At 44.0% G+C, this 25,064-nt stretch overlaps 1 long non-coding RNA gene and 1 pseudogene across 2 annotated transcripts; both read right to left on the bottom strand.

Annotated features, from left to right (window-relative positions):
• Positions 1-298: 298 nt before the first annotated feature.
• Positions 299-24,890, bottom strand: LOC308625501. The gene is made up of 3 exons (XR_014017107.1): positions 24,304-24,890; positions 23,726-23,765; positions 299-380 (listed from the first exon to the last, which is right to left on the bottom strand). It is a non-coding gene; the product is annotated as an uncharacterized lncRNA (long non-coding RNA).
• On the bottom strand, positions 8,783-9,528 carry LOC308625406 (glycine cleavage system H protein, mitochondrial-like; annotated as a pseudogene). Its single transcript has 2 exons — positions 9,094-9,528; positions 8,783-8,863 (listed from the first exon to the last, which is right to left on the bottom strand). The product of its transcript is annotated as a glycine cleavage system H protein, mitochondrial-like (transcript).
• Positions 24,891-25,064: the final 174 nt, after the last annotated feature.

Here is a 25,064-nt window from a genome sequence, read left to right as displayed (position 1 = left end):
GAAGAATACTGTGAGTGAGCTCCTTCGGCATCATTTGGCAGGTCTTCCTTGTTACTGTCACAGAGCTTTTACACTGACTATGTTCGATCATCTGCTGAGGGCTAAAGAAAGAAGATTCTCTTCAAGTACCGTAATTCAAACTCCCATTTGTCCTTTCCACTATTTTACATTGTCTCAGGAAAAATAACCAGTATCTCCATGTGAGGTGAACCCGCACACTCAGCATTAATCGTCGCCCACCCCAGAAAATGTTAACAGGTGTCCACTTGCCTCAGGTCTGTGGTCCAGCAGATATACATGCAGCACGTATGTCCTGTGCCAGGCCAGACAACACGCGTGGACAGGGTGCAGCCCTTCCGTCAGGCTAGCTAGCTCGAGATCTAGAAGAAAAGACAGAATGATGCCTAAGATAAAACAGAAAAGTGTTCAGTGGTATACGCAGGGGACACAGGCAGCAGGGGTAAAAGCTTCTGGATGGTGGGAATCGGGAAGGTTTCCGGGAAGGGTAGCATGAAACTGGACCTTGTGGGGGAGATGAATGGGAAGAGGTGGAGAGGGGTGAGGAGGGACCCTGCCCAGAGGAGTGAAGAATCAGATCCTAGTGGGAAAACCAGCTTCAGGTCCACTTGACTGAGACCAGAGAGAAGATGCTGAGTGCCTGTTACAGAAAGGCCCCATAATGGTCCCCACAACTAGGGGCCCAGGGTTGATCTGAGCCCTCAAAAGGGAAATATTTAGAATTCTAACTCATTTCCAAGCAGTAAATTCCCAGCGTTCATAGTCCTAGGCTCTTTGGCTAAAGACAGCTGGACTGAAGTGTGAACGTTTTCACCCCAGTGTGGCAAGGAGGAAGTGGGGGCAGAAATAATTAAATGGGGAGGGGACACAGGCTGTCCTTGCCAGGCCAAAGGCAGTACTGAGGAGGGGGAAGATGTGAATTAATCCACAGTCAGGAATACAGGAAGGTGATTTCAATGTTTACGTATACTTGAAAATTATCACAATGAAAAGTTGAGAAGTGCTAAAAGGAGCCCCAAGTTTCCAGTTGGGCTGTTTCTGAGACATCAGTCTAGGAAATGAGCCCAGTGGGGGCCAAGAAGCAGCCAGGTGCTTTTTCATTTACTTAGCTCACTGAATCCTCAAAAACAGCTCCAAAGACTGACAAATGAGAAAACGGCAGCTCAGATGTGTACTCAAGGTCACACAGCCAGAGAAAGCCAAAGGTCTGCTGGATTCCAAAGCCTGCCTTCCCCGCATCCTTGCTCTCTCTCACTGTAGAGAAGCCCTTGTGACACAGGGCCCTATTCCAAGCAAATTCAAAATACAGACTAAAAACTGAAAGGGGGAAAAACAGGAATCATAAAGGTAAGTTCCAGGCTCCTTTTCCAACCAAAGAACCTAATCTCTAGGCAGATGGTTTCCCGAAATGTTATGTTCATGATGAAGTCACCGTGTTTAAAGAGCACACAGGCCAGCATCAAAAAGAATAAAATGTTTAGGAATAAATTTAACAAAAGAAGTGCAAGACTTGTACACTGAAAACTATAGAACATAATTGAAAGAAATTAAAGACCTAAATAAATAAAAAGACATCCTTGTTCACAGATCAGAAGACTGGGAAGGGACTACCCTGGTGGCACAGTGGTTAAGAATCCGCCTGCCAATGCAGGGGACACCGGTTCGATCCCTGGTTGCTCTGTGGCAAGATCCCACATGCCACAGAGCAACCAAGCCCGTGCGCCACAACTACTGAACCTGCGTGCCAGAACTACTGAAGCCCACGCGCCTACAGCCCATGCTCCACAACAAAAGAAGCCACCGCAATGAGAAGCCTGCGCACTGCAACGAAGAGTAGCCCCCACTCGCCACAACTAGAGAAAGCCCGTGTGCAGCAACGAAGACCCAACGCAGCCAAAAATAAATAAGTCTATTTAAAAAAAAAAGAAGATTGGGAAGACCTAACACTGTTAAGAAAGTACAGGCAAGCTTTGTTTTTTTGTTGTTTTCAGCTGCACCATGTGACACGTGGGATCTTAGTTCCCTGACCAGCGATCGGACCTGAGTCCCTGGCATTGGAAGCACGGAGTCTTAACCACTGGACTGCCAGGGAAGTCCCCTGCCTTGTTTTATTTTGCTTCACTTTATTGCACTTTGCAGATATTGGCGGTTTTGGGGTTTTTTTTTTGCCACACTGACACGGGGTCTTAGTGTGGCATGTGGGATCAAACCTGGGCCCGCTGCATTGGAAGCACTGAGTCTGAACCACTGGACAACCAGGGAAGTCCCTGACGTTTTTTTACAAACTGAAGGTTTGTGGCAACCATGCATCAAGCAAGTCTACCAGCACCATTTTTCCAACAGCATTTGCTTACTTAATTTCTGTGTGTCACATATTGGTAATTCTCCCAATATTTCAAACTTTTTCAGTATTATTATTTTTTTCTATGGTGATCTGTGATCAGTGATCTTTGATGTTACTATTGTAACTGTCTTGGGAAACCATGAACTGCGCCCATCTAAGACGGCAAACTTAATCAATAAATGTATGTGATCTGACTGCTCCACGGACTGGCCGTTCCCCCGTCTCTCTCCTTCTCCTCAGGCCTCCCTATTCCTTGAGACACAACAATACTGAAATCAGGCCAATTAATAACCCTACGATGGCCTCTAAGTGTTCAAGTGAAAGGAAGAGTCGCACATCTCTCACTTTAAATCAAAAGCTAGAAATGATTAAGCTTAGTGAGGAAGACATGCCGAAAACTAAGATTAGGCTGAAAGCTGGCCTCTTGCACCAAACAGACAAGTTGTGAATGCAAAGGAAAAATACTTGAAGGAAATTAAAAAGTGCTACTCCAAGGACTTCCCTGGTGGTCCAGTGGATAAGACTCTGCACTCCCAATGCAGGGGGCCTGGATTCAATCCCCAGTCAGGTAGCTAGATCCCACATGCATGCCGCAACTAAGACCTGACGCAGCCAAATAAATAAATTTAAAAAAAAATTTTTTTAAGTCCTACTCCAATGAACACACAAATGATAAGAAAGCGAAACAGCCTTATTACTGGTGTGAAAAAAAAAGTTTTAGTGATCTGGAAAGAAGATCAAACCAGCCACAACATTCCCTCAAGCCAAAGTTTAATCCAGAGCAAGATCCTAACGCTCTTTAATTCTAGGAAGGATGAGAGAGGTGTGAAAGCGGCAGAAGAAAAGTCCGAAGCTGGCAGAGGTTGGTTCATGAGGTTTAACGAAAAGAAGCCACCTCCATGGCATAAAAGTACAAGGTGAAACACCAAGTGCTGATGTAGAAGCTGCAGCAAGTTGTCCAGAAGACCTAGCTAAGACGATTAATGAAAATGGCTACACCAAACACTTTCAATGCAGATAAAACAGTCTTATATTGGATGAAGACACCACTAGGATTTTCATAACTAAAGAGGAGAAGTCAGTGCAATGCCTGGCTTCACATCTTCAAAGGTCAAGCTGACTCCCTTGTCAGGGAATAACACAGCTGACGACTTGAAGTTGAAGCCAATGCTCATTTACCATTCTGGATATTCTAGGGCCCTTAAGAATTAGGCTAAATCTACTCTGCCTGTGCTCTATAAACGGAAAAACAAAGCCTAGATGATAGCACGTCTGTATACAACATAGTTTACTGAATATTTTAAGCCCACAGTTGAGACATACTGCTCAGAAAAACGATCCCTTTCAAAATAGTACTGCTCATTGACAATGCACCTGGTCACCCAGGAGCTCTGATGGAGATGTAATGACATTAATGTCCTCATGCCTGCTAACACCCATTATGCAGCCTGTGGATCACGAAGTAATTTCTACTTTCAAGTCTGATTTTTAGGAACTACACTTCATAAGGTTGTAGCTTCCATAGACAGTGATTCCTCTGATGGATCCAGGCAAGGTAAACTGAAAACCTTCTGGAAAGGATTCACCACTCTAGCTGCCAATAAGATTCATGGCAAAAGGTCAAAATATCAACATTAACAGGAGTTTGGAAGAAACTGATTCCAACCCTCGTGGATGACTTTGAGGGTTCAAGACTTAAGTGGAGGGCTTCCCTGGTGGCGCAGTGGTTGAGAGTCTGCCTGCCGATGATGCAGGGGACACGGGTTCATGCCCCGGTCCAGGAAGATCCCACATGCCGCACAGCGGCTGGGCCCGTGAGCCATGGCAGCTGAGCCTGCGCGTCCGGAGCCTGTGCTCCGCAACGGGAGAGGCCACAACAGTGAGAGGCCCACGTACAGGAAAAAACAAAAACAAAACTCAATGAAACAAGGCAAACAACTCAATTTTTCAAAATGAGTAAAAGATCTGGACCTTTCACCAAAAAAGACATACAAATGGCAAATAAGCATAGGAAAAGAGATTCAACATCACTAGACATTAAGAAATGCAAATTAAAACCACAATGAGATCATCACTACACACCCATTAGAACGGAGTGGAAAAAACGGCAATACTAAGTGCTGGTGACAATGTGGAACAATTGGAACTTTCACACATTAGTGTGACAAAATGTACAACCACTACAAAAAACAGTTCGTCAAGTTTCTTATAAGGTTAAACATACACTTACCTTATGACTCAGCAATCCTACTTCTAGATACTTACCCTAGAGAGAGGAAAACTTATGTTCACACAAAAACCTGTATGAGAATGTCTGCAGTAGCAGCATTATTCATAATCACCAAAAACTGGAAATTGGAATTAGTGTACTTTTTTCTCCCTCAAATATTTTTTAAATGTGGTAAAATATGCATAACATAAATTAAACATCTTAACCATTTTGATGTGTTATCATTCAGTAGTGTTAGATACATTCACATGGTTGTGCACCCAACGTCCAGAACACACTTCATCTCGCAAATCTGAAACTTTTAGGGTTTTCATTTTTGGGTTTTTTTGCCACAGCACGCAGCATGTGGAATCTTAGTTCCCCGACCAGGGATTGAACCCGAGCCCCCTGCATTGGAAGGGCAGAGTCCTAACCACTGGACCACCAGGGAAGTCCCCTGAAACTTTTAGTTTTTCCAAAGACTGCCATACTGTTTTCCACAGTGGCTGTTCCCCCATTTCACATTCCTAGTAGCAGCGCAAGAGTTCGAATTTCTCCATACTCTCGCCAACACTTGTTATTTTCCTTTTTACTATTTTTATTTTGCACTATAAAAGACACCACCAACCAGTAACATACTGCTTTTCTTCACATTCAAAACACTTGTTATTTCCTCTTGTGGTTCTGATTTGCATTTCCCCTAAGGATGGTGTTCAGCACTCTTTCATGTGCTTGTGGCCATTTGTGTATCTTCTTTGGAGAAATATCTATTCAAGTCTTTTGCCCATTTTTTTTTAACTTTTTAAAATTTTTTTTATTTTTTGGCCGCACCACGCGGCTTGCTAGGGATCTTAGTACCCTGACCAGGGATCATAACCGTGCCCCCTGCAGTGGAAGTGTGGAGTCTTAACTACTGGACCGCCAGGGAAGTAAGTCCCTCCTTTGCCCATTTTTTAATCAGGCTAATTGGAGGGTTTTTGTTGAGTTGTAGGAGTTCTTTACATATTCTGAAATATTAATCGCTTATCAGATACATGATTTGAAAATATTTTCTCCTATTCCATAGGTTGCCTTTTCACCCCGTTGATTGTGTCCTTTGATGAAAAGAAGTTTTTAATTTTGATGTAGTCCAATTAATGGATTTTTACTTTTGTTGCCTGTGCTTTGGTGTTATATCCAAGAAATCATTGCTGAATCAATGTCATGAAGTTTTCTCCTGTTTTCTTCTAAGAGTTTTATAGTTTTAGTTGTTAGGTCTTTATAATTATATAATTTAGATCACTTAGGTATTTATAGTTACATCTCTGAGGTCTCTTAGTTCTTTAGTCCATTTTGAGTTAAATTTTGTATATGATGTAAAGGTAAGCGTCCAACTTCATTTTTTTTTTGTATGTAGAGATCCAGTTTTCCCAGCACTATTTGTTTTTTCTTTTCATTTTATTTATTTAAATTATTTTTTATTGGAGTATAGTTAATTTACAATGCTGTGTTCCAGCACTCTTTGTTGAAAAACCTTCTTTCCCCATAAAACGGTCTTAGCTGAAACTCAGTTCAACTTAGTTGAAACTCATGTGATCATATTCAATACATGCATGGGTTTATTTCTGGGCTCTAGTCTGCCCTCTATTCTATTGGGGAGTGTCTAATGAGGATGGAGTTTCAGTTTGGGAAGATGAAAAAGTTCTGGAGATAGATGGTGGTGATGGTTGCACAACAATATGAAGGTACTTAATGGCACAGAACTATACACTTTAAAATGGTAAATCTGGGGCTTCCCTGGTGGTGCAGTGGTTAAGAATCCACCTGCCAATGCAGGGGACATGGGTTCAAGTCCGGGACCGGGAAGATCCTACATGCCGCAGAGCAACCAAGCCCGTGCGCCACAGCTACTGAGCCGGCGCTCTTGAGCCCGCAAGCCACAACTACTGAACCCACGTGCTACAACTACTGAAGCCTGCACGCCTAGAGCCCGTGCTCCGCAACAAAGAGAAGTCACTGCAATGAGAAGCCCGTACACCGCAAGGAAGAGTAGCCCCCGCTCGCCGCAACTAGAGAAAGCCCACGCACAGCAATGAAGACCCAATGCAGCCAAAAAATTAATTAATTAATTTTAAAAAATAAATAAAATAAAATAAAATGGTAATTTTTTTAAATGGTAAATTTTATGTATATTTTTACCACAATTTTCAAAAAGTTTTAATGAAGCACATTTTCAGAAAAGCAAAAGCCGGGATAATTTGTAGCCAACAGACCCTTACTCCAAGAAATGCTACAGAAAATTCTTCAGGCTGGAGGGAGAGATAACAATTCAGATCCACAAAAAGGAAAGAAGCACATTGAAAATGGCAAATATGTGGGTAAATAAAAATACTACTGTTCTTTCTTTTCTTAAATTAAAAAAAAAAAATCAATTGCCGGGCTTCCCTGGTGGCGCAGTGGTTCAGAATGCCAATGCAGGGGACACGGGTTCCAGCCCTGGTCCGGGAAGATCCCACATGCCTCGGAGCAACAAAGCCCGTGTGCCACAACTACTGAGCCCGCATGCCACAACTACTGAAGCCCACGCGCCTAGAGCCTGTGCTCTGCGCTCAACAAGAGAAGCCACTGCAATGAGAAGCCCGCGCAACACAACGAAGAGCAGCCCCCACTCACCGCAACCAGAGAAAGCCCCATGCACAGCAATGAAGACCCAATGCAGCCAAAATAAATAAATTAATTTTAAAAAAAAGTTTTTAAAAAATCAATTGCCTTTTTTTTTTTTTTTTTTTTGTGGTACGCGGGCCTGTCACTGTTGTGGCCTCTCCCGTTGTGGAGCACAGGCTCCGGATGCGCAGGCCCAGTGGCCATGGCTCACGGGCCCAGCCGCTCCACAGCATGTGGGATCCTCCCGGACCCGGGCACGAACCCGTGTCCCCTGCATCGGCAGGCGGACTCAACCACAGCGCCACCAGGGAAGCCCCTCAATTGCCTTTTTAAAGTAAAAATAGCAGTGGATCACAAAGTTTATATCATTTATAGAAGTAAAATAAATGACAACAGTACAAAGGACAATAAAGGTGTAAATACAACGATACTGTTGTAAAGGTTTCATTAAACGTGAATCAGCCGTTGATAAATTAAGGATGGATACTGTAATCCCTAAAGTAACCACTTAAAAAATGATCAAAGAACTGGCTAAAAAGTCAATAGAAGAAAAAGAATGACTTAAAAATAACTAACCCAAACAATCCAGGAACGGAAAAATAAAAGAACAAAAAACAGAGGGGGCAAAAAGAAAACAAATATCAAGATGGCAGACTGGAATCCAATCATATGAGTAATTACATTAAAGGTAAATGGAATAAGCATCCAATAAAACTGATGAATCTCTTGATTCATTAAAGAGAGAAAACATAAATCACCAACAATAGTAATGAAAGACAGGACATCTCTACAAAACCTACAGAACAATAAGATAAAATTAGGAATAACCTTATGCCAATATGTTTAACAACTTAAATGTAATGGATAAATTTCTTGAAAAATATAATTTACCAAAACATACAAAAACATAAAATATATGAATAGTTCAAGATGTATAATAAAGAAATTGAATTCATAATTAACAACCTTCCCACTAGAAAACTTCAGGCCCAGATGCTTCACTGGTGATTACACCAAATTTTTTTTTAAGAAGTTGAATATTTTATTATTAAACTGTTTCTTATTTTCCTGCAAGGCTGTTGTTTCACTGTATAAAAATAGCACCAGCAAACACAGTATATTGCAAAATTAAGATACTAATGTTCCTCACCGGACACTATACAACTAACAAACTTTTCTCCACTGTCGTTTATTTCCAGTGGCAAGTTCATTGAGTATTTTGACCCAAACCCAGGGATGGCTGTAAGCAAGTTACAATATTATGTAAGGCTAAGATAACAATGTTATCCTTGAATTACATAATTTTTTAACTAGTTTTACCACAGATAACTTCAGGAATTCTGAATATTATAACTGGAGACTAGCCTAAAAATCACAGGGTGTTGTGAAAAAGATGCATAGTGTTTATGTGAAATCACTAGGAAGTTAAGGGGTATTTTTTTCAGGCAACATTGTTGCAAGCAGTTTCTTTTGCTAAAAGTTGCTTTTTAAAAATCTATCCACCACTAATTTAAGACAACTATGCTAGATTAAGTTGTTTCAAACTAGTTTACTTAGGGGTTCAATTTTCACTCAATAGATTTTATGTATTTCTCATATGCTTCTTCACTCATTAGTTCATCTAGTTCTGAAGGGTTACTGAGGGTCATCTTTTTTTTTTTTTTTTTTTTTTTTTTGCGGTACGCGGGCCTCTCACTGTTGTGGCGTCTCCTGTTGCGGAGCACAGGCTCCGGACGCGCAGGCTCAGCGGCTGTGGCTCACGGGCCCAGCCGCTCCGCGGCATGTGGGATCCTCCCGCACCGGGGCACGAACCCGTGTCCCTTGCATCGGCAGGCGGACTCTCAACCACTGCGCCACCAGGGAAGCCCCTGAGTGTCATCTTGATCAGCCAACCATCTTCATAACAAGATTTGTTGACAATTCCTGGATTTTCTGCTAGAGCTTCATTAATTTCATTTACTTCTCCTGATAGAGGAGAATAGAGTTCACTAGCAGCTTTCCCACTTTCCAAAGCACCAAATTCCTCGTTTGTTCAATTTTGTCCCAACTTCAGGCAGACTACGGTAAACAACATCTCCCAAAGCTTCCTGTGCAAAATTGCTGATTCCCACTGTTCCAACACCGTTTTCTGTTGTTACCCATTCACGTTTGTCTGTGAATTTACGACCCGACAGCAGAGCGGGGCCGGTGCGCAGCGCCCGGACGGCGCCCACCCGCAGTCCCCAGGGGCGCGGCGGCAGGGGGTGTTGGGGGCAGAGATGGCGCGCAGGCTGCAGACCGCGGCCCGCACGCTCCGCGCCACTCGCAGCGCCATGTTCGCAGGGGTGCAGAGTGTCTCCGCGCAGCACATAGAGCCACACCAAATATTTAAAGAAGATAAAACACCAATCTTACATAAACTCCTTCAAAAGTAGAAAAGAACGGGGCTTCCTTGGTGGCGCAGTGATTGAGAGTCCACCTGCCAATGCTAAGGGACACGGGTTCGTGCCCCGGTCTGGGAAGATCCCACATTTGCAGAGCGGCTGGGCCCGTGAGCCATGGCCGCTGAGCCTGCGCGTCCGGAGCCTGTGCTCCGCAACGGGAGAGGCCACAACAGTGAGAGGCCCGCGTACTGCAAAAAAAAAAAAAAAAGTAGAAGAGAAGGGAACACTTCCCAACTTGTTTTATGAGGCCAGCATAACTGATACCAAAAACTGACATTATATAAAAAGAAAATTGCAGATAATGTCATTCATGAACATAGACAAAAAATTAGCAAATTAAAATATATTACTACTGAGTTGTAAAACAAAGTATTAGCAAATTGAATCCAGCAATATATAAAAATGATAATCATATCCATATGGAGTTTATACCAGTTATACAAAGTTGGTTCAACTTTGCAAACTTAGGATAGGCAAAAATGTCTTAAAACACAGAAAGCACTAATCATAAAAGAAAAACTTGGTAAGCTGGACTTCATCAAAATTAAAATTTTATACCCTTCAAAAAAAAAAGAAAAGGTAAATCTTAGATTGGGAAAAAATATTCACAACACATATATATGACAAAGGACTTATACTCAGATTACACTTTTAAAAATTCCTACAACTCAGTAATAAAAAAAAAAAAAGACAACAACCCAACTTATAAAAATGGGCAAAAGACTTGGACACTTCACAAATGAAGGTATACAAATGCCCAATAAGCACATTAAAAGATACTCAACATTGTTAGTAATTCTGGAAATGCAAATTAAAACCACTATGAGGGCCTCCCTGGTGGCGCAGTGGTTGAGAGTCCGCCTGCGGATGCAGGGGATACGGGTTCGTGCCCCGGTCTGGGAGGATCCCATATGCCGCGGAGCGGCTGGGCCCGTGAGCCATGGCCGCTGGGCCTGCGCGTCCGGAGCCTGTGCTCCGCAACGGGAGAGGCCATGACAGTGAGAGGCCCGCATACCGCAAAAAGAAAAAAAAAAAAAAAACCACTATGAGATTCCACTACACACCCAGCAGAATAGCCAACATTAAAATGACTGACAAGGGAATTCCCGAGCAGTCCAGTGGTTAGGACTCTGTATTTTCACTACTGAGTGTAGGGGTTCAGGCCCTGGACAGGGAACTAAGATCCCACAAACTGCACGGGTGCAGCCAAAAAAAATTTTTTTTTAATAAATTTATTTATTTATTTATGCCTGTGTTGGGTCTTTGTTGCTGCGCATAGGCTTTCTCTAGTTGCGGCGAGCAGCAGCTACTCTTCGTTGCGGTGCACGGGCTTCTCATTGTGGTGGCTTCTCTTGTTGCAGAGCACAGGCTCTAGGCGCACGGGCTTCAGTAGATGCAGCACGCGAGCTCAGTAGTTGTAGTTCACGGGCTCTAGAGCTCAGGCTCATTAGTTGTGGCGCACAGGCTTAGTTGCTCCACAGCATGTGGGATCTTCCCGGACCAGGGCTTGAACCCGTGTCTTCTGCATTGGCAGGTGGATTCTTAACCACAGTGCCACCAGGGAAGTCCCCCCCAATTTTTTTTTTTAATTTTTTAATAAAAATAAAAGGACTGAGAAGATCAAGTACTGTCAAGGACATGGAGCAACAGGAACGCTCACGCACGGCTGGTGGGAATGTAAAATGCTATAAACACTTTGGCAGTTTCTTTCTTTCTAAAAGACACTTACCACACCACTCAGGATCCCCACTTCTAGATATTTACCCAAGAGACAGAAAAACCTATGTCCACACAAAGACCTTCGTGTGAATGTTGGGTTTTTTTGGTTTGTTTTTTCATTTCTTGGCTGCGCTGCACGTTTGTGGGATCTTAGTTCTCTGACCAGGGATTGAACCCAGGCCCTTGGCAGTGAAAGCGCCAAGTCCTAACTACTGGACTGCCAGGGGATTCCCTTTTATTATTTTTTTAAATTTATTTTTTAGTTTTAGACCTTCATGTGAATGTTGATAGCTTTATTCATAATAGCCAAACCATGGAAACAGCCCCACAAATGGTGAGTATATAACCAATCTGAGATCCATCCATTCAGTGCATCACTACTCAGCTATCAAAAGGAACAAACTATGATAAATATGACATGGTTGAATCTCAAAAGCGTTATGTTGAGTGAAAGAAGCCCGGGTTCAATCCCTTGTTGGGGAACTGAGATCTCGCAAGCCATGCGGTGTGGCCAAAATTTAAAACAAACAAACAAACAAAAAACCATTACAGTAACATACAGAGTATTTTCACTGCCCTAAAAATCCTCTGTGCTCTGTCTACTCATCCCTTGCTCCCCGCAACCCCTGGCAACCACTGACCTTTTTATTGTCTCCATAGTTTTGCCTTTTCCAGAATGTCACATAGGTGGAATCACACAGTATGCAGACTTTTCAGATTGGTTTCTTTCACTAGGTAAAATGCATTTAAGATTCCTCCATGTTGGGCTTCCCTGGTGGTGCAGTGGTTGAGAGTCCGCCTGCCGATGCAGGGGACGTGGGTTCGTGCCCCCGTCTGGGAGGATCCCATGTGCCACGGAGCGGCTGGGCCCGTGGGCCATGGCTGCTAGGCCTGCGCGTCTGGAGCCTGTGCTCCGCAATGGGAGAGGCCACAACAGTGAGAGGCCCGCGTACCGCAAAAAAAAAAAAAAAAAAAAAAAAAAGATTCCTCCATGGCTTGATAACTCATTTATTTTTAGCACTGAATACTACTCCATTGTCTGGATGGACCACAGTTTGTTTATTCATTCACCTACTGAAGGAATCTTGGTTGCTTCTAAGTTTAGGCAATTATGAATAAAGCTGCTATAAACATCATATGCAGGTTTTTGTGTGAACATAGGTTTTCAACTCCTTTGTATAAATACCAAGGAGTGAAATTGCTGGATCATATGGTGAGATTATGCTTAGTTTTATGAGAAACCGCCAATCTGTCCTCCAAAGTGGCTGTACCATTTTGCATTCCCATCAGCAAAGTTCCTGTTGCTCTACAGCCTTGTCAGCATTTGGTGTTGTCAGCGTTCCAGATTTTGGCCATTCCAATAGGTGTGCAGTGGTAACTCATTGTTTTAATTTGCATTTTCCTGGTGACACAAGCTGTGGAACATCTTTTCATATGCTTATTTGCTATCTGTATATGTTCTTTGGAGAGATGTCTGTTAAGATCTTTGGCTCATTTTATAATCAGGTTATTTCCTTATTATTACATTTTAAGAGTCCTTTGTATAATTTGGATAACAGTCCTTTATCAAATATGTCTTCTGCAAATATTTTCTCCCAGCCTGTGGCTTATCTTTTCATTCTCCTGACAGCGCAGAAGTTTTTAATTTTAAGGAAGCCCAGCTTACCAGTTATGTCTTTCAAGGATCATGCTTTTGGTGTTATATCTTGGAAGTCATTGCCAAACGCAAGATCATCTAGATTTTCTCCTATGTTATCTTCTAGGAGTTTTTTTTTGTTTGTTTTTATTTACTTTTGGCTGCGTGGGGTCTTAGTTGTGACACGCGGGATCTTTTGTTGCAGTGCACAGGCTCTTTGTTGCGGCGCATGGGCTCCTCTCTAGTTGTGGCACGTGGGCTTCTCTCTAGCTGTGGTGTGCGGACTTAGTTGCCCCGTGGCACGCAGGATCTTAGTTCCCTGACCAGGGATAGGACCCGCGTCCCCTGCATTGGAAGGAGGATTCTTAACCACTGGACCACCAGGGAAGTCCCTTACAAGAGCTTTATAGTTTTCTGTTTTACATTTAGGTCTATGATCCACTTTGAGCTAATCTTTCCAAACTGTGCTTGGTCTAGATTTTTTTTTTTGCATGTGATGTCCAGATGTTCCAGTATCATTTGTTGAAAAGACTATCTTTGCTCCATTGTATTGCCTTTGCTCCTTGGGCCAAGTATCATTCGACTATTTTTATATGGGTCACTTTCTGGGCTCTCCATTCTGTTTCATTGATCTGTCTATTCTTTAACCAATACTACGCTGTCTCAATTTACTGTAGCTTTATAGGAAGTCTTGAAGTTGGGTAGTGTCAGTCCTCCAACTTTGTTCTTTTTTTGTTTGTTTGTTTTTGTTTTTGTTTTTGCGGTACGCGGGTCTCTCACTGTTGTGGCCTCTCCCATTGCGGAGCACAGGCTCCGGACACGCAGGCTCAGCGGCCATGGCTCACGGGCCCAGCCGCTCTACGGCATGTGGGATCCTCCCGGACCGGGGCATGAACCCTTGCCCCCTGCATCGGCAGGCGGACTCTCAACCACTGTGCCACCAGGGAAGCCCTGTTCTTTAATTTTGAGTTGGCGAATTCTGGATCTTTTGCCTCTCCCTACAAACTTTAGACTGAGTTTGTTGATAGCCACAAAATAACTTAGTGGGATTTTGATTGGGATTGAATTGAATCTATAGATCACGTTGGGAAGAACTGATATTATGACGTGATATCGTGAGTCTTCCTATCCATAAACAGGGAATAACTATTTAATCCTTCTTTGGTATCTTTCATCAGAGTTTTGTAGTTTTCCTCATGTAGGTCTTGTATGATATAAAATTTTAATATGCACACTGATGTATTCAGTATGGAGTTTGTCCATGTAATTGCCATCTGCCTTTGAGGTCAGGGCCACGTCTGCTTAAGTAGCAAATGGTGTGACAACATTTGTAGGTATGGACATCAGAAATGCTGATGAAGGGGAGGAGAATCTGATAGATTCCATTAGAATTTGGATTCTAATCCCAGCTCAACCACTAACTTGCTGTATGACCTCTGGCAAGAGATTTCCCCTTCTGGGCCTTAATGAAGGGGTTAGGCTAAACCAGTGGATCCTGGGCTCAACTCCCAAATGTTTTTTCAGTAGGTTTGGGGAGCACCTGGAGAAGTCTGCATAATTAAAAACTTAACACTGGTGTTTTTGATCTCCGAGATCCACTGACTTATTTGGAGTAAAGGTTCCCAAATTTCTGCCACTCATGTGCCTTTAGTGATTCAATAATTGTTTCATGATGCCCCTAGGTATAAAGAAATACCTAATAGTTCTGTCATTAAGTAGTTAAGCCCAAACAAACTCAGTATTTTTTTTTAAATAAATTTATTTATTTATTTATTTTTGGCTGTGTTGGGTCTTCGTTGCTGCGCACAAGCTTTCTTTAGTTGCACTGACTGGGAGCTACTCTTCATTGCGGTGCACGGGCTTCTCATTGTCGTGGATTCTCGTTGCGGAGCATGGGCTCTAGGCGCGCAGGCTTCAGTAGTTGTGGCACGTGGGCTCAGTAGTTGTGGCGCATGAGCTTAGTTGCTCTGCGGCATATGGGATCTTTCTAGACCAGGGCTCGAACCCGTGTCCGCATTGGCAGGCGGATTCTTAACCACTGTGCCACCAGGGAAGCCCCAAACTCAGTAAGTATTTATGTCCTAACAATTTAGTGCCTTTTGGGTGCCACACACTGTCTCAAACCTCGGAATCAGACTGGATACCCCACTCTCTTTTCCTCTTCCACATTGATTTACACACAGTACTTGCTTTTCACAACCTCCAAAACCTCGGCTTGGCAAAGATATGACATTATCAGAAGGAATGCAGTGTGAGCCAACGCTGAAACTGCCTCAAGCTAGCAGTCTGTGCAGCATCAGGTGGCACTGTGTTATAGGCTGAATGGTGTCCCCTCTTCAAATTCATTCATGTTGAACTCCTAACCCCCAGGACCTCCGACTATGACTATATTTGGAGATAGGGCTATTAAGGAGGTAATTAAGGTAAAATGAGGTCATATGGGTGGGCCCTAATTCAATATGACTGGTGCCCTTATAAAAGGAGATTAGAACACGGATATGCCCACACAAAAGAAAGACCACGTGAGGTACAGCAAGAAGACAGCCATCTGCAAGCCAAAGAGAGAGGCTTTGGAAGAAATGAAACTTGCTGACACCTTGATCTTGGACTTCTAGCCTCCAGGACTGTGTTGTTGAAGCCATCCAGTCTGTGGTAATTTGTTAGGGGAACCCGGCAAACCAACACACTAGGTTTCCTCTAAGATTTTAAAATATCCCTCAGCACCCCTGAGAGGTCCCTGCCATGCCTCAGAGCACCTCAACACACAGTTGCAGAACCACACACAGAGGGTCTTAAATATTCCCCACTCAAATCAGTAATTGCTAGGGTATAAGTCAGCTAGCAAAATTTCACTCAGCATATATAAACATTCCTGCCCTAATCACACACCTGGCTCTTTGCTTCAGCAGACATCCATCACTTGGTAGAAGAGTCGCCCTAGGCCAGTGATTTAGGAGGTCTTTGGAGTAGTTTGGGAGAAAGCCAGTCGTGAACCGGACTGGGATGGTAGCAGTGGGAATGCAGAAAAGTAGACATATCGGGATATGTTTTGTGGTGAGATGTAGTTCAGTCAGACCTTGTAGATGGATCTGTGAGTGGGAGAGAGCAGAATCAAGGATAATTCCTAGGTTTTTGTTTATAATTAATTATATTTCTATTGTGACTACAATCTTTCATTCCACAATTTTTAGTGAGAGCCTGCTAAATGCCATACTATGTCCAAGGTGTTGGGATACAGAAGTGGGAAAGACAATGTCCATGCTTTCACTTGATTAGGAGTGTGGATGCTAAAGCTAGACTGCCTGGGTTCAAATTCCAGCTCTGTCACTTAGTAGCTGTGTGACTTTGGGCAAGTTACTTACCCTACGTAAGACTCAGTTTCCTTATCTGCACAATGGGGATAATAAAGGTATCCACCTCCTAGAACTGCTATAAGGATTTAAAAAGTTAATATATTACAGCACTTATAACAGTGCCTAACAAGAGTAAACAGTCTATAAGTTTTAGCTATTACAACTCAGGGAACTTTTATCCTAGTGGAAGGAGACAGAAAATAAACAAACACTGAATATTATATTGTGATAAGTTCAATGAAGAAAATCAAAAAGAGGGATGTGATGGAGAGCTTCATGAACTACTTTACCCTGGGGGCTCAGGAAAGGCCTTTCTGAGGAGATAACATTTAAACTGAGACCTAGGGGAATTCCCTGGTGATCCAGTGGTTAGGACTGTGCACTCTCACTGCCAGGGGCCCAGGTTCAATCCCTAGTCAGAGAACTAAGATCCCACAAGCCGTAAAGTGTGGCCATAATTAATTAATTAATTAATTAATTAATTAATTAAAATAAAAAATAAACAAGCCAGTAGTGAAAATAAATTTGCTTTAAGAAATAGGGCTTCCCTGGTGGCGCAGTGGTTGAGAGTCCGCCTGCCGATGCAGGGAACACGGGTTCGTGCCCCGCTCCGGGAAGATCCCACATGCCGCGGAGCGGCTAGGCCCGTGAGCCATGGCTGCGGAGCCTGTGCTCCGCAACGGGAGAGGCCACAACAGTGAGAGGCCCGCGTACCGAGAAAAAAAAAAAAAAGAAATAAAATAAACTAAGACCTAAATGGTAAGAAGGAGCCAGGCATGAGAATATCCAGGAAAAGAACATTCTAAAAAGAAACAACAAAAGCAAATTCCCTAAGGAACAAATCTGGCATGTTTCAGCAACAGAAAGAAGGTCAGTAGGGCTGGAATTCAGTGAGAGAGGGAGAGAATGATGCAGAATGAAGCTGGCAAGGCAGGCAGTTGACAGATCATGTAGGCCCTTATAGGTCAGCAGGGTAAGGATTCAGATTTTATTTCAGAGTAATGAGAGGGACTTCTCTTGTCATCCAGTGGTTAAGACACCACGCTCCCAATGCAGGGGGCCCTGGTTCCATCCCAGGTTAGGGAACTAGGTCCCACGGGCATACCGCAACTAAGAGTTTGCATGCTGCAACCAAGACGTCTGCATGCCACAACAAAGATCCCGCATGCCGCAACTAAGACCCAGCACAGCCAAAATACATAAATAAATAAATATTAAGAAAAAAAAAAGACTGATGAGGAGCAAGGGAGTGATTAAATGAGGAAGGCGGCATGGTTTGACTTACTTTTTTTTTTTTTTTTTTGTGGTACGCGGGCCTCTCACTGCTGTGGCCTCTCCCATTGTGGAGCACAGGCTCCGGGCGCGCAGGCTCAGCGGCCATGGCTCACGGGCCCAGCCACTCTGCGGCATGTGGGATGTTCCCAGACCGGGGCACGAACCCATGTCCCCTGCATCGGCAGGCGGACTCTCAACCACTGCGCCACCAGGGAAGCCCTTGACTTACTTTTTAAAGAGATCTGTCTGGCAGTTGTATGAATAGGTTTTAGGGACAAGAGTCTACTATAGAACTTCAGGCAAGGGGAGGAACAGAGGTAAGAGGACAGATCTGGGATGTGTCTTAGATATAGAATCAACTAGACTTGTACTTCATACAAAGGTCCTGCTGTACAAAGCTCAGGACAGTCTGCCTCATACTAGTCCCAGGCGTTGACATTTGCAGCTTAGATTCAGATTTGCAGCCTTAGGGCTTTAGATTCTGACAGTCGTGGATTTGAATTCTGGCTCCACCACTCAGCCACTGTGTGACATTATACAAGCCACCTTCACAGCTTTCTCCCCTGTAAAAGGTAGATGGACAACAACACTTGGCTTAGGCGTAGCTGTGGAAGTTAAATGAGAGAACCCAGTCAGAGCACTTCGCACAGAATCTGACCACACAGGAAGAGCTCAGTGAATGTCAGCGGTTATCACTGCGCTCAGTTACTGGACATCTCCACACTCATTCCAATGAACCAACTGCACCTGTTCTTTTCCTGGCCTCCCTGCCTCCAGCTGCACCTGCTCCAATCCATCCTCACTCTGCTGTAGGAATTTACCTCGGACATAAACCAGTCATGTCACTCCCCTTTCAGAATCACTGCAACGGCTCCCCTGCCTACAGACAAAACCCCAAAGTCTTAGAACAACACCCAAAGGCCCTGCGCACTCGGCACCCTGCCTGCCTCCCCACCAGCCCCTTCCCACATCCTAGCCTACAGCCATGCTATATTATTTCAGTTCCTCAAATAAACCACTGTTCCAACTTATCATGCTTTTGTCTATGCCGAAGTATTCTTACCCCCACGTACCTGTTAAACAATAACTCATCTGTCGAGGCACAGCTTAAGTATCACTCATCCTGACCCCTCCCTTCCCATCCACGGAGAACTGCTCTCTCCTCTCTATTATCAACTGTAAATTGCACATAATTCCAATACTTCACTGATCGATCTATAATCTTCACCTGTGAAGTCGCAGAGGGCAGCCACCGAGAGCACCTCTGAAACCCCTGCACAGCACCATTCAGCAAACATCTAATGAATGGAGAACAACGCAGAAGGAGGAGACTTTTATGAATACACTTCTCCAGAGGAGTATGTTTAGTTCCTAGTTAGTGGTCTTCTTAGGGAGGCTTCACCCTGAGATGGTTAGGAAAAAGGGCTCTGGAATCGGAAAGAAGTATGTTGGAACACACACAGTGAGGGTGCTCCACTGCATCCTCACTGTGCGACCCTGAATACATTACTTAACCTAAGACTCATCTTAGGTCTTCATCTGTGTCTTCATCTGTAAAATGGAATGATAATAACCTCATAGGGTTGCTGCAAAGAGCAAAAGAGACATATGTAATGAGCTCAGTCAAGTGCCTGGCATCCATCGAGCACTCAGTGCAGAGTGGCTTTTAAAAAGTGCAAAAAATATAGCAGACTGCTAATAGTGATTATGGGGTGTGGGGGGACAGATTGTGAGGGGGGCTAAATTTCCATTTTATGTATTTTTATGTATTGTTTGAAAATCAGAAAAATAAAGATACAGCAAAATTAATAATAAAAATTTAAAACAGGGGGATTTCCCTGGTGATCCAGTGGTTAAGACTCCAACGCTTCCACCGCAGGGGGCTCAGGTTCAATCCCTGGTCGGGGAACTAAGATCCTGCATGCCACGCTGGCACGGGAGAAGAATTTTTTAAATTTTAAAAATTAGGGACTGCCCTGGTGGCACAGTGGTTGAGAATCCACCTGCCAATGCAGGGGACACGGGTTCGATCCCTGGGCCGGGAAGATCTCACATGCCTCGGAGCAACGAAGCTCATGCGTCACAACTACTAAGCCTGTGCTCTAGAGCCCGCGAGCCACAGCTACTGAGCCCGCATGCCAGAGCTACTGAAGCCTACGCGCCTAGAGCTTCTTGTGCTCTGCAACGAGAAGCCACCGCAATGAGAAGCCCACTCACCACAATGAAGAGTAGCCCCCGCTCGCCGCAGCTAGAGAAAGCCTGCGCACAGCAACGAAGACCCAACTCAGCCATAAATAAATAAATTAAAAAAAAAAACAAACAGATCCAAGCCTTCTACTCCATATCCATTGTTTTTTCCATGCTCCCAAACCCTGCAGAGACGGGTCATGTTTAAGAATAGGTATGGCCTAACACAACATTGAAAATCAACTATACTCCAATAAAAAAATAAATAAATAAAATAAAACGTGAACAACAAAAAAAAAAAACGGCACCGCCAAAATCAGTAAGTCTGTCTGAAGTGCTTAGCAATAAAGCAAAGGTGGTAAAAAAAAAAAAAAAGAAGAAGAAGAAGTATGGCCTTGGTCAGCAGGGGGCTGGCACTGGGAGAAGAAAATGGTTTCTTAGGAATCCTTTGCCCTAGACTGTCCATTCTAAACTACAAAGTAAGGAGACAGGTATCCGGGGCAGTAGCTCTGTTCAGTGATGAACACTATATAGATAACAAGAGTTTCTTCCAAGCCAGCAGGCACAGACTTACATACTTTCAGTGGCCAGATGCCAGCACACAGATGCATGCATGTTGTAAACAGTGGGGACTGGCAAGCTGGAGAGGACAAATGCCGTCTAAAGGAAACTAAACTAGCAGCCCCAGCCAAGTGCTGCCCACCATGTAGGCACCAGTGTCCCCACATATTCTAAGTTTTTAAAAAAGAAAAGCTGGAAATCCAGATTATTTTTTGTAAAATTTAAATATTACTTCAAAAAATTTTATAACCACAGTACCAGCCAAACAAAACACTTTTGCAGGCTGAATTCAGCACATACGTTCCAGTTTGCACCACACTTTTCTATAGGATTTCTTAGGAAATTGAGGCTGGGGCAAACCATGGAAATGGGTACCTCCACCAAGGTCAGAGTCCTTCACCTTTGCCTGTGTGTGTACAAATGACTTAAGCCTGTCTGTCCCCATGTCTTTCCCAGTCAACAATAAAGCTGAGAGTCTTTTTTTTTTTTTAACAAAGTATCTAAAACTTCACTCAACATGCTTCAGAGTAAAGAGAAAAAAGTAATTTCTACTTATTCTTCACAACCGAGCTCAGGTGATACCTTCCCCAGGAATCTGTCCCCTGATCCCTTAGTCCACCACGCCCTGTAGGACTAGCTAACATTCCCTGAGCACTTACTGTACCAGGTCCTGCCTGAAGATCTTTACCAGTAAAAACCCATCTAATCCTCTCAACATACCTGTGAAGCAGGTACTACTCCACACCTATTTTACATAAGATTAAGTAAACTGCCAGAGACCACTCCGTTTAGACAGAGCAGGGTCAGGACTTGGATGGGGAACTCCCTGAGGACTAGTGTCTCATCTTAATCATTTTTGAATCCAGAGGGATAAGTACTTTGGCACTAAATGTTCACAAATGAACAGACAGATGGATCACTCCCCATCTGTATATGTGGATACGGTAGACTCTAAAGGGTGATCTTGACAACACAGGTATTTCTTCAGTAATCTTTCTATGCGTCACACCTGTTGGGCTCTAGACATGAACAGATCATGGTTAGAGGGCTCAGTTTGGTGAGGGTACCAGGTGTGTAAATTTTTAATTTAAAATAATAGCAGTGTCACTTGGTTTGGCTTGCAAAAATCAGGGAAAGCTTCCTGGCAGAGGAAATGCTCAAGCTGAGTCTTGAAGGAAGAGAGTAAAGTGTTTCCCAGGCAGATAAGGACAGAAAGGAGAGGCCAGCTGAGGGGCAGCATGTGCAAAGGCCTCGAGATGACCAAATCTTTATCCAAAGACCTGCAATCAGCCCTGAATGGCTCACATGCAAGGAACATGGTGGGCACATTGGGAGAGGCTGGAGGGTGGACATCTTCCAAGCATTCAGGGCCTTGACTGGCTAAGAGATGGGGAACAAAAAAGGGGTTTTGTTTTTTTAACAGTTTTATTGAAGTATGATTTGCATGCTATAAAAATTCATCTCTTTTATGTGTACAATTCAAAGATTTTTAGCAAATTTAAAGAGCTGTATAACATCCCCACAATCCAGTTTTAGATCTCAATTACCCCAAAAGACCCCTCCTGTCTGTTTGCAGTCAATGCTTGTTCCCACTTCCACCCCAGGCAACCACTGATCTACTTCTTGGCTGTACAAATGTCCAATAAATAACAAGGTCCTACTGTATAGCACAGGGAACTATACTTAATATCTTGTAATAATCTATAATGGAAAAGAATCTAAAAAAGAATAGATATACATGTGTATAACTGAATCACTGCTGTACACCTGAAACTAACACAACATTGTAAATCAATTATATTTCAATAAAAAAAAATTTTTTAAGTCTGGGATGAATGAAAACAAAACAACAACAACAAAATGTGCCTTTCCACTAAAGTCAGAAAAAAAAAATGACCTGATCAGATTTTTATTTTTAAAACAACCTCTGAGTTGTGGAGGTTGGTTCGAGGGGGGTTAAGACTGAAGGCTGGGACTTCCCTGGTGGCGCAGGGGTTAAGAATCCGCCTGCCAATGCAAGGGACACGGGTTCAAGCCCTGGGCCAGGAAGATCCCACATGCCGCGGAGCAACTAAGCCCATGGCATGTACCACAACTACTGAGCCTGCGCTCTAGAGCCTGCAAGCCACAACTGCTGAAGCCCACGCACCTAGAGCCCGTGCTCCGCAACAAGAGAAGCCACCGCAATGAGAAGCCGGCGCACCACAACGAAGAGTAGCCCCTGCTCGCCGCAACTAGAGAAAGCCTGCGCACAGCAACGAAGACCCAACGCAGCCAAAAATTAAAAAAAAAAAGACTGAAGGCTGCCTCTGTCACTATTTCCTTCAGTGCTCAGATTTAAGCACCTGAAGGCAAAGGCCTTTTAACAAACTACCAATCACCTTTCTTACTGGACATGCTGGAATCTCCACCAGATGTTTTTTCATAAGTAACACCTAGTTGGTCCAAGTGTCAGATCAGTGGTTAGTCCCACTAATCAATATTGAGTGCACTTATCACAGGAAACCTGTGACATTTTCAGATTTAATTGTTGTCGGTGGAAGAATGTGCTCTTGCAATTCACTTTGTTTTGCACCACCCCTTTCGAGATGTCAGGATTGTATTAAAGGAATTACTGCTGTTGGTGTCTCCAGAGCACCACATTATATTTAGAAAGAGGGGCTACAACATCACCATGGATTTATAAATGCTTATCTCCTGCCCTGTAGGAGTGGTTGGGCTTTTTTTTTTTTTTTCAGGCTTCCTAGTTGATTTTAAGGTGATCAGCTGAAATGAGCAAAAAGCATGGTGGGCTGTCATGAGGATTAAATAAAATACTCAAAGGCACCTGGCAAAAGTAGCTTTTCATTAAATATTCACAGGCTCTGAACCTGGATCGATCAACAATGGGAAAAGTGTGGTTTAGTGAAAAGTTTTTTCAGCACCAAGAGGGCTGGTTTACTTAACTTTCCTAAGCTTCACTCTCATTTCTCAAAGGATAAAAAAACCCTCCTGCCTTTTAAGTTTGTTGTGAGGAAAAACAAGGTTACATGATAGGTGATAAGACCTAGCCCAGAAAACACCTGACACACATCACAGACAGTAGAAAACACCTGGCCCCTCTTCCCTTTCACAGGCCAATGGGGACTGAACAAAAATTGCATCTCTCAGGGTACCTGTCAGTGTCTGTGGTGACGGACTGCCATCTGCCTAGACCTCACTGCATGTATTAGTAAATACACCCCTCAAAAATGGGCATTTGATAAGCACCTGCCAATTAACTGTACACCTAGAAATGGTATCACCAAATTAACTGCCATTATTCTACAAATAAACAATTTCGGTTCCTTTAACTGAGATTTCAAAATCCCTACTTACATTTCTCATGTTCCTTCCCGTAATTTGCTAGAAGGTGAACCTGTCAATAGGAAGGACAAAAATTATTATTTATCACCAATGCCCTCAAAATAATTGGTGCTCAGAAAACCCAAAACATTCAGTTGGAATTTTCACAATTCAGGCAACCCCCTATCCGACTACTTCCCAGTTTTGACTTCGCCTAAAGGACTCCTCATAGTTGGTCCAGCCCAAACCAGGAACCATTTAAAAAATAATGAGTTAAAACTGCTGTGGCCTGGTGATCCGGGTTGCTGGGACACAGTTGTTGGGAGTTGGGAAGGGGCAAGCAGATCCAGCAACAGTATTGTTTTAAACTAACAGCTAGGAGCTCAGATGAGGTCACAGGATGTTTCAGTTTCAGAGCTTTATGCTCATCCAAGGCAGTTATCCTACAAGTCTTTGATTTATTCAACATTAATGCTCTGCCCCTGCTCCTTGATCTTATAAACTTTTACAAAGGGAGGCTAATAAAAACACTTCCTTGGTGGGTTAATTGTGAGGCGTTACCTATGACAACGTATTTGAAAGTGCTTTACACTTTGCAAAGCACTACTCACATATTAGTTCTTAGTCTTCCTAAGTCCAGCCATTTTCACGTCGCAGGAAAGTACGGCCCTCAAAGATCAAACGTCTTCCCAAGGTCTTACAGCGAACTGGGGCAGAGCTCGCTCAGTTATCTCCACCCATCAAACCTTCTCAATCTTCAAAGCCTGGTTCAAGAACGCGTTTTCCTCAGCCTAGCGCAGCCGGCAAGAGCCAAACGACCCAGGTTCGCATCCCAGCTCTGCCTCTTTCACAATCCTAGGACACACGTGCGCCCTGTGTGCCAAGACTGCCACCGCGGGAAGGAAAGGGTGGTGACGGCGCCTGGTCAGCCTGGATGCTTAATAATGGCAGTTAGCCTCTGTCAGCCCAGTTATCACTCCCTTTCCTGTTTTCTCCCCGCGCTGGGGTTGCAATCAAGGCCGGGATACTTTGAGGACTCGCTGCGCGCCAGGCACTGTGCTCATTGCTCTGGCCGAGCGCAGCACCTCTCCTCAGCCCAAGACAAAGGGGGGAGGGGGGGAGTCGCGCCGCCCCCTCCCCCCACGCTGGGCGCAGCCCCAGGGCGGACATCCCAGCTCTGCGGCCCCCAACTCAGTAGTTCTCCCGTCGACCCCAGCTCCCCCACCCTACACGGCGGTCACTGACGCCCCCAGACTGGACCCCGCTGTCCAGCAGTCCCAGCGAGCCCGCGCCGCTGCTCCCCGCTCCGGCCGGGCTTGCACAGGTACGGGATGCAGGATTCCAGCCGACGAACGGGGGGGCGGGGGTGATG

The sequence above is a fragment of the Mesoplodon bidens genome (genome assembly GCF_964165515.1).
Source record: "Mesoplodon bidens genome assembly, chromosome: 11".
Classification (NCBI taxonomy): domain Eukaryota; kingdom Metazoa; phylum Chordata; class Mammalia; order Artiodactyla; family Ziphiidae; genus Mesoplodon; species Mesoplodon bidens.
The sequence above is the reverse complement of the archived record's forward strand: the minus strand, read 5'-3'. Positions and strand labels throughout refer to the sequence as shown.